Here is a 22811-nt window from a genome sequence, read left to right as displayed (position 1 = left end):
GCTTAGTCACCTTTTTCCTAATCTCTTCCAGCTCTTCTCCATTCTTCTTCAGAGTTTCCCCCATATCCTCCATAGTCTTCTTGCAAGACTCCACTTCAACGCCTTTGGACTTCGCGTCCGATTCAGCCTTCTCCATTCTCTGCTTCATGGTCAGATGACTCTTTAGCAGAGATGAGATCTCCCTCTTCGACATTAGGAGATGTTGAGAGGACTGCATAGAGACGGTCACAGTATAAGAAGGCCCACTCTTGTCCGGAGAGGCCAGGAAATCAGTTATGCGCGTCTTAGACGCGACGTCATGCTCGTCGTCCAAGTGGACGATGACCGCTGTGCCCTTCTTCGTCGACGCCGTCGACAGGGACGCAACGTCAGCAAAGGACTCCCTCTTACGTTTGCGCAGCAGCTCAGCTAATGCTTGGTCGTCCAGACTCCCCCTAGGGCGCGATTGTGATGAACCTGTCCAGTAGTGTTTGAGTCAGTAACATGAAACTCTTCCTGGTAAAGTCCTACCCAAAAATAAAAAAATTAGAGAGAATAGATAGACTAACCAGATGCCATAGATGAACAACTGCCTTGAGAAGCAAATAGAATTCTTCTGAACTGCCTATCTTCTTCTGGTACTTTCAAAAATTTGTCGCAAAGACTCTAAGACTCGTCGTGATGCGACAGTAGTTTAGGGTTAAGACCTGCAGTAGAAACGATGTAAGAGTAGTGTTAACGATGTGACATGAATGTAAAAAGACTGAAAATAAACACACCTTTGGTATTCCAGCCGCTAACCAAAGACGTCCCAGCTTCCCCTAGCGACGACCTCTTCACAAATACAAATATGTTTTTCCAACCTCTGTCATTCGACTGGATTCCCCCGACCAGAGGTTCTAACCTCGCCTTTGCATGTAGGGCTATTCTATTTTTTGCCTTGACCCTAATTTCATAATGCCACAGTAGGTCGTGGAGGGTGAAGGCTTCTTCTCATGATGCCATCACCCTGTCGATGACGCTCAGAATCCGCCAAACTTGGGGCATAATTTGCCCAGGGCTGATCTGGTAAATTTACATCAGGTCCCTTGCTAGGGGGGGGGGGTGAAGGGAAGTCTCATGCCTATTTTGAAAGGGTACTCGTAGAGCACCACCCATTTGGGGGGACATGACTCTGGTGGTTCATCAGACTTAGCATTCCTAATGACAGTACTTTCGGGCAGATTCCCTAAATCTAAAAACCTTAACATGTCCTCTTCTGACATCGTTGACAGTTCGTCTTCATTCTCAACCCTCTATTCTACGACTCTCTCTTTCCCTCTCGATTTTTCTTGGTTCTTTACGAACGTTCTAATACTGCGTCTACTAGGATCCATAAGTGCAAGTAAGGAAGAAAAGCACTACGAATTAAAGGAATTGATGAGCGGAAAAGTATGAAAATTACTTGGTATTACTGATCGGTTTTCCGGCAGAGAGAATAAGGAGAGTTATGGAAACTATCTTACTTAAGGAGAGAGAAAGATTTGATGAAGTTGGAATAAACGTTAGAATCCTTAACCACCTAAGTTATTTATGTCATTAAGAGCAATCATGACATTGTGCCAACGGTTATAGTTAAAACAACTATTTAAAAAGAAAACTACCTTTTATGTTTTGAGACCATTAGGCTACCTAATACAACCGCCTAAATGGATATTCCTTCCTTCCTTGTGTTTCTTTGGAGAATTTTTTCTATAATTGACAAAAGTGAGATTCTTCCTTTGATTTTTGATATCTTGGTAACTTAGAAGGAATTTCATTTGATTTATTGATTTCTTTTAACAATTGTCTCATGGATTTTGTGTTACCCCGATTCAACAATTGGGGGTAAACTGTTATGGCTGAATTTTTTTCATAGGATGACATTGACGCGACGACATGATGACGCAATGACATGATGCCATCGGACATGGTGATGTAGTGACTATGACTTGAAGACGCAGCAGAGAACGCAGGACTGGAGCTAAGCATTAAGCAGTAACGGTTTTGCTAAATAAGGAAGGAGCATAATGAGGCGTAAAATCAGACGTAGAGAAGTAAGGATTATGACGTTGGAGCATAAATGAGAAAGATCTCCCATGATTAATGGACTGGAGTTAATGTAATAATTATAGAGTTTATTATGTATTCGTTGGAAAAAAGCCAAAGAGAAAAGAAGGCATACAAAAGGGAGAGAAGGGGGGATTAGTCATTTCTTTATGCAATATTGTGAGAAGTAACCTAGAGAGAAATATTTCTGTAACGATTGTCACTTGCTAAGGAAGACAGTCAACAATAGTAGATTGGTGGATCTCCATCCACCCGCGGTTTTTACCCATCTTTATTGGGGTTTTTCGCGTCACCATTTTCGTGTGTTCATCCTCTTTAATCCCTACTGCATTCGTTTATTGCATTGTCATAAACAAAATCTGGTAAAATCGTCCCAAGCTTTAATTTCGTCGTAAGTGATAAATTTTAGCATAAACATCCATTACCTTAAAATCACATGGCACAAACACATGCCCAACTTGAATTGGTATATCCTCAAGTTACCATAGGGGACTCTCACAGTGCAGTTCGCCAACTGAATCGTTTTTCGAGTAGGATGAAGAGGAATTTTAAAGTGCTTAGCAATAGATAGTGTCATCAAATTGACACTCGCTCCTAAGTCGGCCAGTGCACCCTTAGGCTATAAATCACCTATCTTCATCGGCAAGGTGAAATTCCCGGGGTCCCATTGCTTCTTAGGCATGGTTCGCTGCACAAGAGCACTCACTTGGTAGGATAGAGTGATAAGCTTATCTTCAAGTTTGTGTTTGTTGGAGAGAATCTCCTTGAAGAACTTAGCATAAGCCGGCATTTGAGACATAGCCTCAACAAAGGGGAATGTTGATTTGCAGTCTCTTCATCACGTTGAGGAATTTAGTGAACTTATCACAATTTTCTCTCTACCAACATTTGAGGATAGAAAACCGGAGGTACATAGGTCTTGGTTGGTGGAGGTGATGGCAACGGAGTCTTATCACCAACTTAGACTTGTGGCTCATCTTTTTCCAAAACTTCATCTTTCTCACTTTCCTCAACTTCATCCTCCTTTTCAACAATCTCAACTTCTTCTTCCTTCTCTAACTCCCCATTAGGCATGTTAGGACCCTCATAAGTTGTTCCCGACCTCAAATGGATGGCTTTTGCTTGATGGGAGGTTGGGGTTAGGGATAGGTTGGCCTAGAAGTTTATTTGTCGGAGTAGAGGGATCCTTCTCGGCTACCTGGGTGATTTTGGTTTCAAGCATTTTGCTATGGGCTTGTAGCTCTTGAAACCTTTGCTCATGGTTTTGGAGGATTTGGTTCATGGATTGGAGTTGTTGGAGAATTTGGAGAGAGGTTGGATCGGGAGATGGAATGGGTTCGGGATTTTGTTTGGGAATGGAGGACTAGAGGGAGATTTTTGGGTATTGGTTCTTTGGGGTGGAGCTTGGTAAATATTGGACCCTTGTGAGGACGAACCACCTTGGTTATAATTCTGGTTATACCCTTGCACATACCCTTGGTTTCGAGCTTGGTTGTACCCTTGTTGAGGTTGATTCCATCCTTATTGAGGTTGGTTGAAGCCTTTGGTGTAGTTTTGTTGAGGTTGTTTCAGACCCCCTTGATGATTGCTTCTATACCCTTGTTTCCCTTGATATCCATCTCCTCTAGAATTTATCGCCACCACATGCTCTTAATGGGTACCTCCACAATAAGAAGTATCATGGTTAGTACCACCACAAATATCACAAGAAAAAGAATTTACCTGTGAAGGATTAGATGAGGCGAGATTGATCTTTGAAAGCTTCATGTCAAGTTGGTCCATCTTGGCTTGAATTTGATCCATGGGATCTAATTCAAACTTCCCGCTCTTCTTGGGTTGAACACCTCTTCGTCGTCCACCCCATGAATAATTCTTGATCACTTCCTCTATAGTGGACTTAAGTTGATCTTGCGGGATCTTAGAAAGTTGACCTCCCGCTCCAACATCAAGGTTGGCACGTGATATAGGATCAAGGCCATCATATAAAGACCGCATGAAGAGGTTTTTATTGAACTCATGGTGACGACATGAACGAATCATCTCCTTAAACTGCTCCCAAGCTTCCGCAAGAGTCTCATCGCTCTCTTGCTTAAATGAGGAAATCTTCCTCCTTATGTTTATTGTCTTCCACTCCTGGAAGTATTTCTTCAAAAAGGCCATTGTGACTTCTTCCCATGTAGTGAGGGAATTAGCAGGCCAGCTCTTGAGCCATGATTTTGCCTTTCCGGTAAGAGAAGATCGGAACAAATGGATCTTGATATAGTCAGGGGATACGTCATTTGTTGCTATCATAGCACATATCTTAAGAAACCTGTCAAAATGGTCAAGAGGATCCTCATCCGACCCCACAAAATTGCTCTGCTTTCACTATCCGAGTATACTGAGGATGAATGCTGAAATTTGTAGTGGTGGTGGGGAGTCTAATACCACCTTGAAGAACATAGGAATCCGAATTTCCGAAATCCCTAAAGAGCTGTGGATTTGCTTCACCCATTTATGATTCAACTTCACTTGTTGTACTTGAGACCGGTGAAGATGGCTCGGAACCAAAAGATAAATCTTCCAAATTTTCCGAAGCTTTCGCAATTCAGTTTAAGGATCTAAAGGAAAAGTGGGTGAACCGTGAGCTCGTCTTATCATGTAACACAACAAAGCCAGGTAGAGGATTAGCAAATAACAACCACAATAAAAAAGAAAATAAAAGAAACCTCATCTAACGAAGCTAAACTAAAATAAACTTCAATTAATAGCACACTTTCCCTGGCAACGGCGCCATTTTGATAAGAGGTTTTAAGTGTGTCGTTAAGACACCAAAAATCACTTTTCAAACAATATTTATAAAACCTAACAAGCAATTACTAAGAAAATAGTAAGGGCTAGTCGAGGGTCGATCCACAGGGAATATGGGATCAATTGCAGTCTAGTCTACCTAATTAAATGGTATTTGGGGTTTGAAAAGATTTGATAACAACTATGACTAGCTAAAAACTAGAACTAGCAAATAATACGAGTTAAAATATCAAATAGGAAGACACTAGAGTTAAGGTTACTAGTATGAAAAAGAATGGACGATGATTGTTAATTCGATTGTGAAGCAAAGGAGACGATTATTAAAGGTTTAGTTTGCCTCTAAAATACTCGAGTTCTCTTTCTGATGGCCCTCAAGAATAATCACTTAATCAATCAACTAAATCCTCTCTCGAATGTTCTTTAGTCAATTGATTAAGAGATTCAATAAATTCGAAGAACCCCTAATAAAGGATCCCCTTAATTTCTACCCAATATCTTGGTCTAAAAATTAAGTTGATTCATGGGGATGATAAAACAGTTCAAAATTCAATTTAAGAATATTTCAATCCAAAATACCAAAGCATAAATGTGATCAACATCTATCCTAAGGTCTCAAAACACCAAGATCAATGCATAAACTTCCTTAAAACATCACAATCACATCAACAAAACATGTAAAACCCTAATCGATACTTTCACTCAAACCCTAGATAAGAAACTACTCACTAATCATGAATTTTAAGCAATTAGACATAAAATCTATGACTAATCTAAGGCTAAACATGATTAAGAGATAATAAAACTAATAAAAATAGCAATATGAGACTATAAGAATGAATAACTAATAATAAGGAAGAACAAGAACAACCACGAAAAGAATGAAATAAAAACTAAAACTTCAAATTAAATTGAATGAAAAGTACCTTGAATGTTATGAGAATCACAAACTATGATTAACTAATCTCAAATCTAGACAAAACTCAAGTTTTTCTCTCTTTAGTATAAATTCTAGCCATAATCTCTCTATAAACTATAATAAAGCATAAGTTAAAACTCAAAAGAAAACTATCATTTTTTTTAATGAAGCTCGAATTTTCTTTTCGGAACGAAGGGTGCGCGCACACCAAAAGGAGGTGTGGGCGCCCCTTACTCGTCTGCCTCAAAATCAGGATCCTCTTCAAATGGTGCGGGCGCACCTTTGTGAGGGTGCGGGTGCACCAATGTGGTGCGGGCGCACCATGCCTGTCTGTCTTTTGTCCTCTAAATCCGATGAAGGTATTGGCGCACCACTTTTATGTGCGGGCGCACCATTGTGTGCAGGCACCTCCAACTCCATGCGGGCGCACCTCCAAGTTCCCTTGGTTTATGTAGCTCATTCCTTAAGCCATATATCGCAATACTTGATCCTGATAAGGGACATATCTGCAATGAAAACACTATAAAACATGGTGAAAGCATATGTACTAGAAATTTGATCAAAATAGATAAAAAAAAAATCTAGCGAAATCTCACTATGATCAATCAATGATCAAGGGAAGAAGTAGTAAGGAAAATGAGGAGTAAAGAGGGGAGAAAGGAGAATAAAGAGGACCAAGCTAAACCAAAAGGAGGTCATAAAGTGCGTTAGAAACGCAATTATCAATGCACTAAACCAAAAGTGACTTTCAGTGATTTCGTTAGAATCCAACAGAAGTCAAGAGAGTATGTGGAATACTACCTATCTAGATTCAAGATGGCTAAGATCAAGTGTCATGCTAGCATTCATGAAAGAGAGTTTGTACAAATGGCTCAAGAAGGAAAGTTAATTATGTTTAGAAAAAGGTTTGATGGTCATGGCTTTGGCGATTTTATTGAAATAGTAGAATTGGCCATAAGGTATGAAAGGAACATACAAGCTGAAAGCACAGCAAGGTACCAGAGCTTCTTTACTCAGAATGAGGAGCCTTTCCACTTTGATATTGCATAAGAAGTGAATGTGGCAAAAATCGTTCAAGGGGCACCTTATAAATGCTCTCATTTAGAGAAGAAAGAGTTTCTGGCTCTAAAATATATGAAATCTGAACAAAAGTGGAAATATACTTTTGGTGCTAAAAAAGCTAATGCCATTTTCGACTGGTTGTTATTTAACAAAAAGCTAAAATTGGTATGGAGATATAGTGTTGACCCTTAAGTTTTGAAGATGACTTAACCACAAAAGACATAGTGTATTTTATTTATCTTGTTGCTAGGTAATTCGTTCTCGAGCAAAGAGAATACTTGATTGAAGATTAAAACGGAGAATTAATCAAAGATTGAAGTGAAGATGTTCGAGTGATGAAGTATCAAGCATGGAATGAAGTTTAGAATGCATTAGGGTGTATTTATTATCTTCATGTTAAGGTTGAGTGAAAGCTCAACATGTTCGTGGCGAATTCTCAAAGGTTAGGGAACAAGACTTAAAACTGTTTAGGAACACCTAAATAACTCTAAAGTTATGCATCTAACTCTAGGTGTGCGCCTAATATGTTAGTTAGAGTTTTTAGGGTTGTTTTAATTAAGATCCACTATTTTACGAAATTTGTTTTTAGTTTGTTAGGAAAAAGTTTTTAAAATGATTTTCGGATATTATTTAGAAAAATATCTAACAGTTATCTTTTATTTTTTATTTAAAAGATTTTGTTTTCAAAATAAAATATCTTTCCGGTTTTTAAAAGATTTTCGTTTGAAATATAAAACTGATTTTCATTTTTATTAAAGTTATTTTTAAAAGATATTTTCCTAAAATCTAGCTAAAGTAAATATTTTATTTACTCCCTAAAAATAAGATTACACGCCTAAAGCTACTGCTACACGTTTTTGTAGTTAGTGGATTTAGTGGCTTAATTAATTATCTCCCAAGTATTAATTAATTTAAATAAGTTTAATTATTCCTCAAGTTTGTAAAACAACATAATATTTTACTGCTTCTCTTATTTAGTTAAGTAGTGGATTAATTACTTATCAAGGAATATTTAATTTAAATTGGTTAATTAATGGAAGTCATGGAGATCATGGGATAGTGGATTAATTAGTGGAATAAAATGTCTTGTCTTAATTGTCTATAAATAGGCGCCTAAAACCTTAGAACAATGTGTGTCTGACTTAGCTAATTTGTCTTAGTTATCTAAAAGAGTCAGTGCCTTTTCCTTAAGAGAATCCGTACTTACATTAATCAAGTTTATTACTCTTCCATTGTTTAAAAGTGTTTTTTGAGAAAAGGGTTTGAGTGAACTCTTGTAAGTGTGAGAAGCTTTGAGTAAAAGCAAGAGAGAAAGGAACTTCATGAAGTTTGAGAGAACGACAGTTGTGGGAACTGTCGTTGGGAACTTGAGTTGAGTACTTAAGTTGAGAATCGAGAGAAAAGTAATAGGTCATAATCAGAGTTGTTTTGGCCTAATATAGTGGAAAGTTGTGTTAAATCTCTTGTGGTCGAGGTTGTTTATTCCTACTAGGCCTAAGATGTTTTTCCTCGCTAAATCTCTCTTGTTCCCATTGTTTGTTCCCAAGTTTACTTTTAATTCCGCAAAAAGTATAGCTTATTCTCTCACTATAATTCACCCCCCCTCTTATAGTGCTCATATTATACAACAATTGGTATCATAGCCGGTAACTCTAAAAATCAGGAAACCTTGTTGAGTTCAAGATCTTGAAATATATGAATACTATAGAGAAATTGAAGAAGGGTACTCTACGCAGAGGCCCCATGTTCAAGGTAAGTTTACACCTACTGGAAGAACAGAATGGAGATCTTTATCAAAGCCGACAATTACCAGGTATGGAGAGTCATAGGGTAGGTGATTTTGAAGTCACTACACTAATGAAAAGAATGAGGTAATTCCTAATCAATCTGATTTTGATAATAAGATTTCGAAAAATGGAAATTAATGCTCTTGCTATAAAATCTTCATTGTGGTCTTGGACCTCATGCACAATCGTGTCATGGGTGTAAAACCGCAAAACAAATTTGGGATCTTCTTGAATCATCATGAAGGTACGAGTGAAGTTAAGAGATCAAAAATAGATCTTTTGATGAATCAATATGAACTCTTTCAAATGAAATCAAAAGATCTATCCAAGACATGTATGTTTACACGCTTTACTAATATTATTAATGAGCTAACATCTCTTGGAAAAGTGATTACTTTTGAGGAACAGGTACAAAAGTCTAAGGAGCCTTCCTAGGGATCGATGGATGCTAAGGTAACTGCCTTACAAGAAACTAAGGACTTTACAAAGTTCAATCGGAACAACTTGTGGTTCCCTCATGACTCACGAGTGCAATGGACAATGAGAATGGAGATATGTCCAAGCAAAAACCAATTGCCTTAAAAGCTGATGAAAGTGAAACTCGAAACAGAGAAGAAGAATCCGCTCTCATGGTCCGAAAATTCAAAAGAATGTTTAGGAACATGAAGAATGGAGATACAAAGGTAAGAATAAGAAATATTCTAACAAACTTGTTTGTCATAAGTGTGGCAGTTCCATTCTTCATCAAGGATGTCCCAATGGGAACAAGAAAAAGGCAAAGGAAGGGAACGAAGCAAAGATAGGAACAAGGAATACAAAAGTTCCTATACTCATCTGAATGAAGAAAGTATGGTTGCTGCATGGGGACTCTGACTCCGAAGAAGAAAATGATCCTCAACCAAATGAGGAGACTGCAAACTTCTTCTTATGGCTCTTGACAATTCGAATCTGATGAAGAGATTGAATCTCTTGAGGCAAGTTAGACACTATCAAAACTCGCTTAATTCTTAAGTAAAGAAAAGTTATTTGAGTTTATTGTTGAGCGTAAATGATTGCAAAGATGAGTCCATTAAACTAAAACAATGTCAACATGCTTTAATGTTGCAAAGGAACATACCTCTTGGCTTAAAAGTTTCGAATTGATATTGAGAAAAGATTTTTGAGTTGTTTGAAAAAATCTTAAAATTAAAAGAGGATTTCGAAAATTTAAAAATGAGAACTACTTGTAAGCCTTGAATTGTCACAATTAAAAGAGTTTGTTCCTGAAGTGAGTTCCTATTGACATTAAGTCAGTTCCCTTGCAAAGTTTCAAATCTGAAATAAACGAATTGAAAATCATGTTCTTTTTGGAAATAGAAACAATGAACTTGTAGGGGAACTGCACCTAATGAGGAATGAAAATAAAATCCTACCTATACCAAACTGGATTAAGAACCCTCAAACAAAACGAACTGAAGGTCTTGGTTTTAATCACAAAAAGAAATTTGAAAAAGCTAAAAAGAGAGTTGATTTACCAAGTGATAAAGTTTGTATGTTTTGTGGAACACTGGTCATATTAGAACTCTTGTCCTAAAGACTTGGTCGCATTAACGAAAACTTGGAAACAAATAGAGTAACTTGGAAAAAGAAATCTATTATTCCTAACCCAAGAAAGATTGGGTTCCTAACTCTAACAATTAGTTTTTTTGCAGGTTGGCGTGGGGGGGAACAACACATGGTACTAGACAGTGGTTGTTCTAAGCATATGACTGGAGATAAATCAAGATCTTTCACTCTCAGCCTATATGGTGGAAGTGTGACTTTTGTGACAACAAGAAAGGTAACATAGTTGCCATGGCAAAGTTGGTAAGTCATGTCACATTCCATAGATATGTTTTTCTAGTTGATGGTTTAAGCATAATTGTTAAGTATTTCCCAATTCTGTGATAAAGGGAACTGTGTGAAGTTTAATAGTGAAAAATGTTAATGTCAACAAACACAAAGGATTTTGTTTGGAAGGAACAAGAAAGGGAACACATATATTGTGGATCTCAACCTTGTTCCCAAAAACAAGTTTACATGCCTTAGTGTTATTGATGATGATTCATTGTTATGGCATATGCGTCTAGCTCATGCTAGTTTTTCCTTGCTTGACAAACTTCGTTCTAAAGAACTAGTTTTAGGTTTACCTTCAATTAAGTTTCATTTAGATCATGTTTGTGATGCGTGCGCTAAAGGTAAGCATGTTAGATCTTCCTTCAAGTCCAAAATGTGGTAAGTACCACAAGACCATTAGAGTTGATTCATATGGATTTGTGGACCATGAGGTCAAAGTAGGAGTGGAAGAAATATGTGTTGGTTATTGTAGATGACTTTCTAGATTTACATGGGTTATTTTTCTTTCTAGCAAGGACGAGACTTATGATGAGTTCCTTGTCTTTGCAAAGAAAGTTCAAAATTTGAGTGGTCAAAATTGGTACATCTTAGATCCGACCATGGCAAAGAATTTGAGAACTTTAAGTTTGATGACTTTAGTAGAGACAATGGCTTAGATCATATTTTCTCCGCCCCTATAACACCTCAACAAAATGGTGTTGTTGAAAGGAAGAATAGAACATTAGAGGAAATGGCTAAGACTGTTAATAGCTAAATGGTCTTCCTATGAACTTTTGGGCCGAAGCTGTGAATACTGCCTGTCATATTATAAATCGTGCTATGGTTAGACCTTTATTAAATAAAACTCCTTATGAACTGTATTTTGGTAAAAAGCCCAGTATTATATATTTCAGAACATTTGGCTGTAAATGTTTTGTTCATAATAATGGGAAACAAAATCTTGGAAAATTTGATGCTAGAAGTGATGAAGCTGTATTTCTAGGATACTCTTCTAGTAGCAAAGCTTATAGAGTTTATAATAAAAGGTTATGTGTGTAGAAGAAAGTGTACATCACTAGTAGAATAAATGCTATTTGCTGCGGTGATATTGCTACGGTTTTACCGATACGCAGCAATACATCACGGAAAAAAAATAGTTAAATATAAAATAAAGATATTGCTGCGGTTTCGGCCGAAACCGCAGCAATATGATGTCATCGAGAAAATTTCTAAAAAAATTGACTATTTGACCAAATATTTTGCTGCGGTTTTTGACAAAAACCGCAGCAGCAATATTATTAAAAAAATATATAAAAGGGTGAATTAGCTCGCTTAGGGTTTTATTTCTCTTTTCCCTGCAAATCCCACGCCTCTTCTCTCAACTCCTCTCACTCCACGCCTCTCTCAACTCCTTCTCTTCCTCTCACCCTTTAGATCTCACGCCTCTTTCCTCTCACTCCTCTCATCATCCCCTCAAAAATCGCCGGCTCGTTCGTTGCTTCTCATCCTCTCACCCTTTCGCCGGCTCGTTCGTTGTTCTTCGAGATCTTCGTTGTTTCTTCGAGATCTTTGTTGTTCTTCGCGCACTTTTCGCCGGCTGGAGCGTCGCCTCTCATCAAGACCGCCGGCTCGTTCTATGTTCTTCGCCATTTTCGGTGATTTCATTTCTTCGCGCAAACTCTTCACTCGCTTTGTTCGTTGTCGTAGATCAGATTCTCTCTAAGATAATCGCAAGTCGAAGAAGGCCACAAGTTGAAGCAGCGTCGGTCAGTCCTAGAAACGGCGGCAGTGGCCTGCAACAGATCGCTTTTAGGATTTTTTTAATTTTTTTTTTTCTTTTTTTTCAGATCTGTATGTTTGTAGATTTTTTTGTTTTATGATTTTTCTTTATTTTTTAATATATTTTTTGTTTGTAGATCTGTTAGTAAACTGTTTGTTTTCCTTTTTTTTTTTTGTTTGTTTGATTGTAGGATTTTTTTTATATTATTTTCTTTTTTAGATCTGTTGATTTATTTTTTAATATATTTTTTGTGTTTATTATAATTTTTTTAATTAGTCATTAAGTTGTAATTAGTTTTCTTATGTTTATATATTAATGAGATTTTATGTCATTTTATCTTTAGTTTGTCTTTAGTGGATATGTTAGTTGCATGGTTTTAATTTTTCAAATATATTTGCGAAATGACAAAAAAAAAAAAAAAAAAAAAATTGTACCAGGTCATATTGCTGCGGTTTTGGTTAAAAACCGCAGCAATATACTGAATCTTTCCTGATAAAAAATTATAATATTGCTGCGGTTTGCCTAAAAAACCGCAGCAATATTGGTATATATTGCTGCGGTTTAAAACCGCAGCAATATAATTAATACCTATTGCTGCGCCCTTAATTGCTGCGCGCCTCAATCCGCAGCAATAGGGCACTTTTTAACCGCAGCAAGTAGCATTTATTCTACTAGTGCATGTTATTTTTGATGAAACAGATAAATTTGTTGCAAGCACATAGGTTGATCATGACTTCAAGATAGGTTTAGTAAGAGATCAAAGTCTTATTGATGAGACTTTGGAAGAAGAAGAAGTCATGGGAACAAAGACTAAGGAACAACATCATGTTCCTGTTCCAAATGAAGAAGAACTAGGTGAGGATACACAAGTGAATGAATCAACTATTGTTGAACCTGGTTCCCAAGAACAGGGAAGTGAAGATAATCAAAGAAATCAAGTTTCCATCCAGGACTTCCAACCAAAGCCTTGGAAAACTCATCTTTCCCATCCAGTGGAACTCATAATCAGTGATATAAACAAGAGAACTCAAACGAGATCTCAAATTAGAAATTTTTGTGCTTTTCATGCTTTTCTTTCTATGATGGAACCCAGGAACCACGAAGAAGCTCTCACTGATGCTGATTGGATTACAGCTATGCAAGATGAACTTCATCAATTGGAAAGAAACAAAGTTTGGCACCTTGAACCTAAACCTAACACAATAACGTTATTGGTTTAAAATGGGTGTTTAGAAAAAAGTTGGATGAGTTCGGAACCATAGTAAGGAACAAGGCTCGGTTAGTTGTAAAACGATACAATCAACAGGAATGTATAGATTATGAAGAAACTTTTGCACCTGTTGCAAGATTGGAAGCAATTAGAATTTTTGTTGCTTTTGATGCTTTCATGGGTTTTAAATTGTATCAAATGGATGTGAAATGTGCTTTTTTAAATGGTTATATAAATGAAGAGGTTTCGGTGGAACAACCTCCAGGTTTTGAAAATAAAGAATTTCCTAATCATGTCTTCAAGCTTCACAAGGCTCTTTATGGGTTAAAGCAAGCTCCAAGAGCATGGTATGAAATACTTTCTAAGTTCCTTCTTGAAAATGAGTTTAAAAGAGGAAAATTGGATCGAACCTTGTTTTTTAAAATCAAAAGGAAAACACTTATTAGTTGTTCAAATATATGTTTGATATTATATTTGGTGCCACTAATAAATCTTTGTGCAAGGACTTTGCTAATCTCATGAGTAAAGAATTCGAAATGAGCATGGTGGGTGAACTCAACTTCTTCTTGGGGTTGCAAATCAAACAAACAGAAGAAGGAATCTACATCCATCAAAAAAAGTACATAAAGGAACTGTTGAAAAAGTATGGTTTGGAGGCATCCAAAGTGAATCATACACCTATGGGAACTTCAACCAGATTGGATGAAGATACTATAGGAACAAGTGTGGACCAAACCAAGTATCAAGGTATGATTGGTTCTGTAACAGACTTGTTTTTAAAAGACTTTATTAAGATGCTAATTATATTCATTAAGTTAACTATGCATCTAATTTTAATATTTTAATTTGATTTGGAATATGATTTTAATTGGTTGTGTTGTAGATTTTTTTTTAATTAAATCTTATAGAGTATATTTATTATACATTTTGGGTTTTAGTTATCTAAAGATTTATTTGAGTAGTATTTACCAAAATAAGAAAAATCGAATTGTTGCGTTTTATCGATTTGGGTTGGTTCCTATTCCTTTGTTAGCCTTGTCGGTTTGGTGAGAAACAAAAACCACCCCTTAGTTTTTCCTTTCTCCTTCTAGAGTCTTCTAAGCCCAACTCATCACTCTATCTCGTGAAAAATCAAACCCCAACCCCGTGAAACCCAAAACCCCGTGAAACCCAAAACCCCAATCAATCCTCTCTCTCCCACGCATCTCCCCTGTTTCAGTTCGCCGGAATTCCCCTTCCCCCTTGCTGCTCGTCGGAGCTTTCTCTTTCCTCGTCCGTGCTGCAGTGGTTCGCGGTTTTTTTTCTCTCTCTTCGTTCGCCTTGCTGCTGGTGATTTTATTCTCCCTCCCCCCTTTCGTGTTGTTGTTTTCGGCACTGCTGTTCGGTGGTGCTGCACCACCATTGCGCACCGCCACTGCTACTGATGGTCTTCCTTCTTTCTCCTCGCGTTGCTGTGTTGCTACGTTGCCGCCGTCGTGGCGTTGGACTTGCCACGCGAGCTGGTCGAGTTTCCCCCTTTACGGTACTAACCCTTTCAACCTCTTCGTGAATTGAGATTATCCTAATTACAGTGATATATGATTAGTGTATTATGTATGGATTAATGGTTGATTGTGGTATTGTTGGATGTTTGCAATTGTTGGTAAAAACCCAAATTGTTGTCACCCTTTGGGTAAAGAGATAATTTTGATTGAAAGTTTGTAGCTTTGAAACTTAATTCTAGTTATGAGTAATTGACTCGGTTTAATAAATTGTTAGTTTAATGTGATTATTGGTTAAAGTATGACTAATAAGTTAATTGGTAAGTGATTGGTTAGTGGGTTTGTTAATTGAGTTAGCTTGGGGAAGATTGTTATTGTGAAGTCTTAAATTCACTGAAACTGTAAGTATAATTATTTGGAGTTCTCTTTGTCATTATATCGTTAAGGGTTGATGTAATTCAATTGACAATTTGGAATAGTGATCTTGCTAGTGCCTTGTAAAGAATACTTAGTTTAATTGGAAATTGTTACTCTGCAATTACGTATGAAAGGAGTAAGAGGTAGCCTAATCCCTTGTATTCTCTATTAGAAGATAGATCTCATTTAACGCATCAAAAGAAGATTTCTAAATAAGGTATATAGTGAAGTATAATTAGCGGTTTATACTTATTAAGATACGTTAATATGTGAATTTCGATCACTAAGTCGAATGTAACTTTATGATGTCTTTAAAGTGGTCTCAATTACATTACTAGATGTTAATTAGATTGGAAATAGTTAGACTTGTTGTATATATCTAAATACAGAATTACAATGGAAGAATGTAGTAGTATAGCTAGTATGAAGTATGATTATGTTCCTTGTTTCTAGGATTAAAATACTACAAACTAAATACTGATAATAATATGTTTCAGTATATGAAGGTCAAGGTGTGTTAAATTGTTTGTTAAACCTTTAAGTTGGAATCTTGTTGCTTTTTAGTTCTAAGTGAACATTGCTATTATTTACAAGTGACGCAGATATCGGACAAACCACTGTAGTATTATGTTATAATAAGTGGATTAATTTGGTAAGTTGTAGTTACGTTCTAATTATAACTTGGATGTTTCCTAGAATTGTTGGAGTATTGTTTTAAGAATAGTTTAATGAGACAAATGTCTATTGTAAGGTTTATGTTTGAATAATTAGTTTCTAAGAAGAGTTTATATTGTAAGTGGAGGTGTTTACTGAGGCTATGTGGAATAATAGTTTGAATAGATTGTTTAAAGGGTTACTTTAATAACCTCACATGAAGTCAAAGAAAGGATTAACTAATACTATAATAATATGAAGAGTATGTAAGTTAGGTTACTTAACTATGGATTAGATTAGTGAAGATGTGTTTGATAAAGTATTTTAGTTGGATAACTATAAACAGAATGATATAATAAAGTGATGTGGATTGATTAGAATTCGGAGGACTAAGTTGGTTTATGAGATTATATAAGTAAGTGCAAGTTTGTGCATTACTTTAAAGTAGTTTGAGTTATAATTAAACGACTTCTAATTAGAAGTGAGGTTGACTCGCTATACTAAGTAAGAATATGATCCATTAATGGTTGACATTTATAATGATATTGGAATCGAACTTACGAGATAATATGGCCCATAATTGATTAGGTCTAATCGACCTTTGTTTTATGAATCTCGAGTTGTGGAATCTACGCTAACTCTCCTTAGTTAATTCTAAGAGAGGGACTTATTGTAATTGTTGATGGTGTTTGATAACGGTTATTATCGTTATTGAGATGAGTCTACATTGATATTGGTGAAGTGAAAAAGAATATGAACTATCTATACGCAAAAGTATGTGATGTGTGGAATTGGGTTAGTAACTCTCGCTAGTTAATTCTAGCTGAGAGACCTATTGTTACCATGGTTGGTATTTTACTAAATATGATTGATTACTTGTGTGGTAAGTATGTTTTATAATTGTAATTGAGTTGAATCAAAATGCATAACTATATTGACCTCGAAATACTTAAGCGATTATAACTCTCTAAGAAGAAGCATTGCTTGTTGTTCAATAATTGTCAAGGATTACTATAACTGTGGAATAGTTCTAAGAATGGCAATTGAGTTATGAACGATAATCGAAAGGAATCTGAAAGGGGAAAGTAGCCTCGTCTGAGTCGACGGATGAGGTGACATGAACAGTCCCATGGACTGTGAACCTTGGGCCCCACAGGGAAACCTGCCCATTGCTCTGTGGGGCGATAATCGGGCGATATATCAGGTAATGTGAAACCTGTGGATGGCTGATGAAATCAGCGGAAAAATGTACTCCGGACTAGTCGCGGTTATTGCCAAAAGTAAAGTGAATGGTTGGGTGACGACCCCACTGTCGGGTGTAAGCTTTGTCTCCTCCGCCGCGTTCTCTTTCCCCCTGGTTAAAAGGAATGTTATCTCAGAGTATGAAAGTTATATCGATAATGGATTCCCGATAAGGAATCGTATCGTGGTAAGTTGTTTCGATATTGGATTCCGGATAAGGAATCATATCAGGTAAGTAGTGAATGTTTATTCAGTATATGAATATGAATATCAATATTGGTTTCCTGATAAGGAGGCATATCATGGTAAGTGATACTAACGTTAGATTCCTGATAAGGAATCGTATCTTGTTATGTGGATTCCGATAAGGAATCGTATCCCGTTATTGAATTCCCGATAAGGAATCGTTGTGATAGGGAAAGTTATTATGTTATTTGTTGCCTCATAAAGGTTTGTGTAGGACAGCTTAAAGGATTGATTAATAGAGTATGAAAGCATAAGGTTGGATTCTGATAAGAAATCAATTAAAGGAAGTAAAGTATATTGCTTATATCAGAGTTGGTAAAACCAGATTCCTTATAAGGGATCGTGATATGTTGAAAGGTTAACTAATTAGTTTCTATATAAGATATGTATCAATTATAAGATTGTTTCAAGTCATGTTGGTGGGTTTGCTGTTATGTGAATGACGATACAGTAGAAAAGGAGCAATTAGATAAAGATGTATAAGTATGTTGTCAACATGAGTTGATGTGATGCATGTTATGACAAAGTGTTTATGTTGACTGCTGAGTCGCTTTCAAGTAAAAGCCACCAAAGCATGTGTTACTCTTATTTACGGGTTTAGTACTCAGCTTTGCTGATGTGTGTACATTGTTTTGTCATTTCTGTGGCCTGTCACTTGGTGGGTGGCAGTATTTTATATGTTTCAGGTTGAAGCCGTGAGTTATTCATTTGCAAGTTGAAGGGGATATGAGATGGTGCAGTATTATATTTGTTATTGAAGTGAGGACGCTCCACTTGTAATAGTTAATCATTTGTTTTCTATAATCTATTTCTTTATTTAAGAATCGTTAGCTAGTGCTCCTGATTCTCTGTTGGTTGTTGCTCCGCAAAAGCGTTGAGGTTGTTCAGCTTTGGGATTTGGAAATATTTTATATATTGAAATTGTAACAGGTTCATATTATTTTTCGCTTTAGCGTTGTCCTATTTTCAAAGGAAATTCTGCCGAATTTTCTGTAGAAATTTATGGGAATAAAGTCTGAGAATCAGAGCATAGTCGCAATAGTTAATTAATTTGAATAGAGTTAGCAATTGAGTTCCATACTCTCCGATGTAGTTCGGTGAGTGTGATGGTAATAGTTCGGGTTATCTCGACTAAAGTCTCTTTTGCTGTGCTTAATCCTCTGTAAGCTTGTCGGGAGAATTCGGGCGGTTACAGGTTCACTATTATATCTAACTGCAAGTTGTCCTGATATTGCTTTTAGTGTAGGGTTATGTGCAAGGTTTCAAGCCAATCCAAAGGAATCTCATCTCACAGCAGTGAAGAGAATCCTGAGATACCTCAAGGGAACAGACGATTTAAGCCTATTCTATTCAGATACCTTTGAACTAAAAGGATTTGTGGATGCTGACTGTGCAGGAGATCATGTGTATGAGTAAAAACGTCTGAAAACTGCTCACCAATGTCCAATAATTTTGCCCTTATTTGTTCATAAGACAATTCTCTGCCTTAAGTGATGACAAAGGATTAAAAGATTAATAGTGTTCCAAAGTAGTCATTTCGTTGTTTCCATTTGCTGTTCCCAAACGCTGTTCCCAGCGTATTATTTCTAGATTTTATTTTTCAATTTTCAAAATTCAAAAATCCAAAAATATTCTGTTCAGATTTTTTCTCCTAAAAATTTGATTTTCATCTTTTCACTCTCTCCTAATATCTCTCAAGTTAGTTGGAAGATATTATCTTTTATTTCTTTAATTTGTTTTCTTTATTTTTTCTCCTTAAATCGTGTACTATACACGGTTAATTTTTTTTTAATTTTCACTTAAAATAAAACTTACTCCTTTTTCTATTTCCATCAAAACTGAAAACACCTCCACAAAATCATGAACTCTAAACAAACTTCTCACTCTCTTTCTTCCCAAAAATCCGAAAAACCCTCTCCTTCCTCTATTAATACCAAAACTCCAACTCCCATGGATATCTCTCCTAATCCATCAACAAGGGTCCTAACAAAGAGGAAGAAAATTGAAGAATCAATGGAGATGGAAGTAGAGGAACAACATGCAAATAGTGAGGGGGAATCGACGGTTCCTGAGAGAGGAACAACCAAGGTTGCAAAAAGAAAATCCTCTGCAACTAGGTATGTTCATGGTTAATGCATTGATATTTCTTGGTGTAAGAAGGTTAATTTTCGTCAATTTCTTTATGATTAAGTTTCAAGGTTGGGAACATCTTTTTGAAAATTGTTATGGACAAAGTTTAATTCCCAAACTTATGGATGAATTTTGTGAGAATTTTTCAAATGATGAAGAAGGAAATTGTTCTACACTTGTGAAGGGAACCCAAATTGAATTTAATTCTAAAACTTTGGGAAATTTACTCGGTGTTCCTGTGAGGGGAACCAATGTATACTTTAAGACACAAAGAGGCTCTTATCCATTTTTGGATATTTTGTTTGATGAGTTGATTGTGAAGTATGGTGGTAAAAAGGGCACTACATTTCATGATCACAATCTTCTTTCTCCTTACCACAAAATTCTCTTCCACATATTAAAGAAAGCCATCCTACATCGTCTCTTTAAACGTGCTCAAGTTGGCATGTTAGACTTAATCTACATTCATTGCCTAGCCTCTCATAAACGCATAAATTTTCCCTCCTTAATGATTCAACATATGAGTCATTGCATTGAGAATGGATTTGTTGTTGGTTATGGCGCACTTATAACCGAAATATTAATCAAGTTTAATGTGAAGATTTCGGGGGTTCCTAATATTGGTGTGTCTACGGGAAATATGTTGAATGTTCGTGTTTTGAACAATTTAATAATGTGTGTGTTGTGAATGCAGAAAGGATAAAAGGAATGGCGAATATTGATGATGATGAGGATGATGAAGAATGTGATAATGTGGAAGAAGAAGAAGAAGAGCTCGAAATTAAAGTTGAGAAGGAAAAAGAAAAGAAACAAAAGAAAACAGAAAAAATTGAAAAAGAAAAAGAAAACAAAATGAAAAAGAAAAACAAAAAGCAAAAGAGAAGGGGAAGAAGGTGGTTGAAGAGATGGTGAAACCGGTTGCGAAGTAATTCGAACTAGTCAAAGAGTTCGAAATATGAAAATACTAAACTCTCCTTCCCATGATGAGGATGGAAGTGTTGATGTTGATGAAGTGAGTGTAATTGCTAAGGAAGAGTATGAAGCTTGCATTCCTCCTTCTAGGGAACAGACTCCTGTTCCTATGGATACCATACCTCATTTTCCTTCATCTCCACCAAAAACTGCCTCTCTACCTCCTATTACTCCACAAAATACTCCTATCCCTCCTTCTACCAAACTGCCTTCATTTTTTGTTCCCAAAGCAAAAGAAACAGCTGTTGTTCCCATCCAGAGGAACAACCTGATGTTCCTAAACCTAAGGAACAACCTGACGCCCCAAATCCTCCTCAATCTGCTCCCTCTTCATCCCAAAACCCTATGATTGGTGCTACCTATACCCTAGCTCATGCTAAGAGGTTGGATTACTTGTTTACTTTGGTTATGGGTGATTCAGAAGCTGATAGGAGTTTGCAATGAAGCTAAGGGTTTGAACAGGTTAGTGCAAGGGGTGATGGACAAAGTTGACAAGGCTTTGGAAGGTCAAAAGGTGATCATGGAACGACTTGGTGAAATGTCTAATGATGAACTCTAGATTGATGACGTTGGAGGATGATGTGCTCAAGATTGATCACACCATGGCCGAAAATCATAAGGAGGTGATGCTAAGCTAATGATATGGTGGAAGAAGTTATCGAGCAACCTTCCTCTCCTAAACCTTAGACTCTTCTTAGTTTAGTTTTTGTGGGAACATAACCTTTTAATCTTTGTCTTTTCTATCTTTATTTCTTAAGCATGCTACAATGGAACCTTGTTAATTTGATAATTCATGTTTAATCTTTTTGCATGTGTGCGTCTCTTGAATGGCTAATATTCTTGGATGCGGTTTCGAGAGTTGAATGCTTTATTTACTTATACTATCCAAATTGTTCCTCACAAGTTTGGTGGTGTGATGTGTTTAGTAGATAATTTCATCTTTTTGAAATCGTGGACTAATGTTTTTAAAGACGCCAAAGGAGGAAAGAGAAAGGCAATCAGAGTAAAAATTTTTTAGTCATGGTTTATGTTCTCATGTTTCTTTACAAAAAATAAAATAACGACGAGTCTATAATAATTAATTTAACTTAGTTGCATACTTTGTTAAAAGGTTTTATTGACTTATGTGCATTACATATTATTATATTTATGCCTTTTGTTGCCATCTTCAAAAAGGGGGAAATTGTTGACCCTTGAGTTTTGAAGATGACTTAACCACAAAAGGCAAGTGTATTTTATTTATGTTGTTGCTAGGTAATTCGTTCTCGAGCAAAGAGAATACTTGACTGAAGATTAAAACGGAGAATTAATCAAAGATCGAAGTGAAGATGTTCGAGTGATGAAGTATCAAGCATGGAATGAAGTTTGAATCATTAGGGTGTATTTATTATCTTCATGTTAAGGTTGAGTGAAAGCTCAGTTAGTTCGTGGCGAATTCTCAAAGGAACTTGGTTATGTTCCCATGACAGGAACAGACCTGGCACTGTTAGGAACAAGGTTAGGGAACAAGACTTAAAACTGGTTTAGGAACACCTAAATAACTCTAAAGTTGTGCGTCTAACTCTAGGTGTGCGCCTAATATGTTAGTTAGAGTTTTTAGGGTTGTTTTAATTAAGATCCACTATTTTAGGAATTTGTTTTAGTTTGTTAGGAAAAAGTTTTTGAAATGATTTTCGAATTTTATTTAGAAAAATATCTAACTGTTATCTTTTATATTTTATTTAAAAGATTTTGTTTTCAAAATAAAATATCTTTCCGGTTTTTAAAAATATTTTCGTTTGAAATATAAAACTGATTTTTGTTTTTATTAAAGTTATTTTTAAAAGATATTTCCTAAAATCTAGCTAAAGTAAATATTTTATTTAACCCTAAAATAAGATTACACGCCTAAAGCTACTGCTACACGTTTTGTAGTTAGTGGATTTAGTGGCTTAATTAATTATCTCACAAGTATTAATTAATTTAAATAAGTTTAATTATTCCTCAAGTTTGTAAAACCACGTAATATGTTACTGCTTCTCTTATTTAGTTATGTAGTGGATTAATTACTTATCAAGGAATATTTAATTTAAATTGGTTAGTTAATGGAAGTCATGGAGATTATGGGATAGTGGATTAATTAGTGGATAAAAATGTCTTGTCTTAATTGTCTATAAATAGGCGCCTAAAACCTTAGAACAATGTGTGTATGACTTGGCTAATT

At 36.1% G+C, this 22811-nt stretch overlaps 1 non-coding gene across 1 annotated transcript; it reads left to right on the top strand.

Moving 5' to 3' along the window:
• Positions 1-4078: 4078 nt before the first annotated feature.
• On the top strand, positions 4079-4185 carry LOC125496121 (small nucleolar RNA R71). Its single transcript, XR_007272823.1, has one exon. It is a non-coding gene; the product is annotated as a small nucleolar RNA R71 (small nucleolar RNA).
• The last annotated feature ends 18626 nt before the right edge of the window (positions 4186-22811 follow it).

Source organism: Beta vulgaris, chromosome 3, assembly GCF_026745355.1.
Source record: "Beta vulgaris subsp. vulgaris cultivar EL10 chromosome 3, EL10.2, whole genome shotgun sequence".
Classification (NCBI taxonomy): domain Eukaryota; kingdom Viridiplantae; phylum Streptophyta; class Magnoliopsida; order Caryophyllales; family Amaranthaceae; genus Beta; species Beta vulgaris.
This window is presented reverse-complemented; position numbering and strand designations above follow the sequence as displayed.